Source organism: Elephantulus edwardii, unplaced genomic scaffold, assembly GCF_000299155.1.
Source record: "Elephantulus edwardii isolate Elephantulus edwardi_28Jun2011 unplaced genomic scaffold, EleEdw1.0 scaffold00014, whole genome shotgun sequence".
Classification (NCBI taxonomy): Eukaryota; Metazoa; Chordata; class Mammalia; order Macroscelidea; family Macroscelididae; genus Elephantulus; species Elephantulus edwardii.
The window spans coordinates 11,035,132-11,037,452 of NW_006399764.1; the positions used below are offsets into that span (position 1 = coordinate 11,035,132).

Consider the following 2,321-nt stretch of genomic DNA (forward strand, 5'->3'; position numbering starts at 1 on the left):
GGATATTACGGGATTTCCAAAAGAGAAAAAAGAAAGACACATACATACACTTTCTCAAAACACAGTATCACGGCCCCATTCACAGGCAATTGCCAAATACAACTTAGTGATAAGAAAAATCCTCTCAGTAATAAAAAATACTTCTAAGTCCCAACGAAATACTGCTTTAGTTTAACTATACAATTTTAAAAAATCATGTAACCTTTTGCAATTTCAAATATATTTTTAAAGGCTCATTTTCAAAGATGAACCTTCTTTCCCCTTCCCCAATATAGTAAATCCTGCAAAAGATGGATCCTGTGTAAGGCAGAAACCTGTCAGAAAAGAAAAACAAAATATTTTCCACTAAAGAGAGCAACAGAAACATATTAAGACTGTACCCTGTCAAAGGTAGAAAACCTGTGAGACCCAAAAAACAAGGCAGTCCCATTAGGTTCTGGCTCTCACAGGTTTCACTGTATCTTTGAAATTAAGCAAGAAAACAAAACACAAAACAAAACCCAGTGCTGGTGACAAATATACAGCGAATTCACTTCTTCATTCTTCAAAAAGACTGAAACCAATTTTCAGGAGTATGAAGAGCTAGAATTTTCATTTTCAGATTTGTTTGTAGACTATGCAGCAACTTTGTTGTCTTTCTTTCAGAAAACAGTATGATCGATCCAGACCTTTTAGGGCCCAAAAGCTGTGATTTTCCTATATTCAAAATCTGCAAACTCTTGGCCCCCACGACCTCCTCTGAATCGACCACGAAACCCTCGAGGGCTGGCGAAGGTGCCCTCTGCCTCCACGGAAGCCAAGACCTCCTCGGTCTCGGTAGCCGCCATGGCCATGGTTTGGACGTAGTGGGATTCCAAACATCTCAGCATTTAATCTTTCTTCAGCCCATGTTGGTCTCCGTTCTCTGTTATCATCACATGAAATATTATCAAAGAAGGATTTCGTTTTGTCATAATAGCAATTAGGTCCAAGTGGATCTTCCTCATCAGCATTTCCTTCACTGTTTTGAGTATCCACTCCTGAGTCTCCTTTGTCTTCACCATTCACAGGTTTCTCCTGCTTCTCAAGTTTATCTTCTTTTAATTTAAGTTTATTATGGAACTCTCTGTCAATTTCTTCTTTGTTAAATTGTGCATTTGCGCTTTCAAAGTCAAAGTCTTTCTCAAATGTCATTGGCCCATCTCTCCGAATACCAAATCTTCCCCTGCCACCTCGATGACCCCCACGGCCTCTCTTTGGAGCTGAAGGAGCACCTGGAACTACTTGTTTCTTGCTTTCATTTCTAAGTTGCTCATTTTCTGGCCTTGGAACTTTATGCACTTCAACTCACCTGTGCTCTTGATTCTCTATTGCTTTTTGGCTGGTAGATGGCAAAGGCCTGGTTGATACAGGGCTCCTTCTCCCAACAGGTGCTGGAGCAGGTAAGTGGGCTGAGGCGGTCTGTACTGCTTGTTCCATGGTTGGGCTTTTTCTCAAAGGGTCTAACTGAGGGCTTGAACGACCTTGTGATAACTGAGGTTTTAGAGATCTCGAATCCTGCACTACTTTGGGATAAGGTACCACTGTTTGAAGATGCTTCTGCTCCAAAAGATGTCAAAGAGTTTCCAGCAACACCAACAGCACCAAACTGCTGTTCAACTATGGAACTTGGACTGAACTGACTGTACGTCGGCATCCTGCCAAAAGGTCCATATGAACCCACCGATTGGAATGAAGAAGTAGAAGAGCCTAGTGAAGACTGAACAATGGCTGAGTCCTGAGGCAAAGAACATTGTGGTTTTGGCGGCTCACAAACAGTGAGATCTTTAATATCACTTCCTCGGAATATAATGTATTCAAAGACTTCATTTCGAGGTGGTATCGGTCGATCTGTTGGTCTGTCTTCTGTACCAAAGGACCGAACTTTGGCGAGGGCTACGGTGGAGTCCTCGGTATCGATGGTGTACGGGATGCCCTCGTAGCGGATCTCTGCCTTGGAAATGAGGCTGATCTTGCTGCCGATCTAAGGGGTTCCCGCGCTCATGGCTCCGCTGCCGCTCGGGGCCGCTTGCAGAGAGGCCGGTACCACGACGTGGCGGCAGCACCGGCTCCGCTACCCTTCCCCAGCCTCCCGCGGCGGCGGCCGTGGTCTCAAGCTTTCTATAAGTACACGGATCTTGGCTCCAAAAACTCTGCTAGAGTCTGAATGATTAACCTGACTTTTGTTTCCCAGAGCATCCCTGACATTAGGAGGAGACTACAAAAGACGAACTGAGCCATTGGTGCAAACTCAACTCGCCATGGTCAACACAACACCCAAGGTACTCAACAACAGAGAATGC

The 2,321-nt window shown here is 44.4% G+C and overlaps 1 pseudogene; it reads right to left on the reverse strand.

Annotated features, from left to right (window-relative positions):
- Positions 1–671: 671 nt before the first annotated feature.
- Positions 672–2,023, reverse strand: LOC102873299 (annotated as a pseudogene).
- Positions 2,024–2,321: the final 298 nt, after the last annotated feature.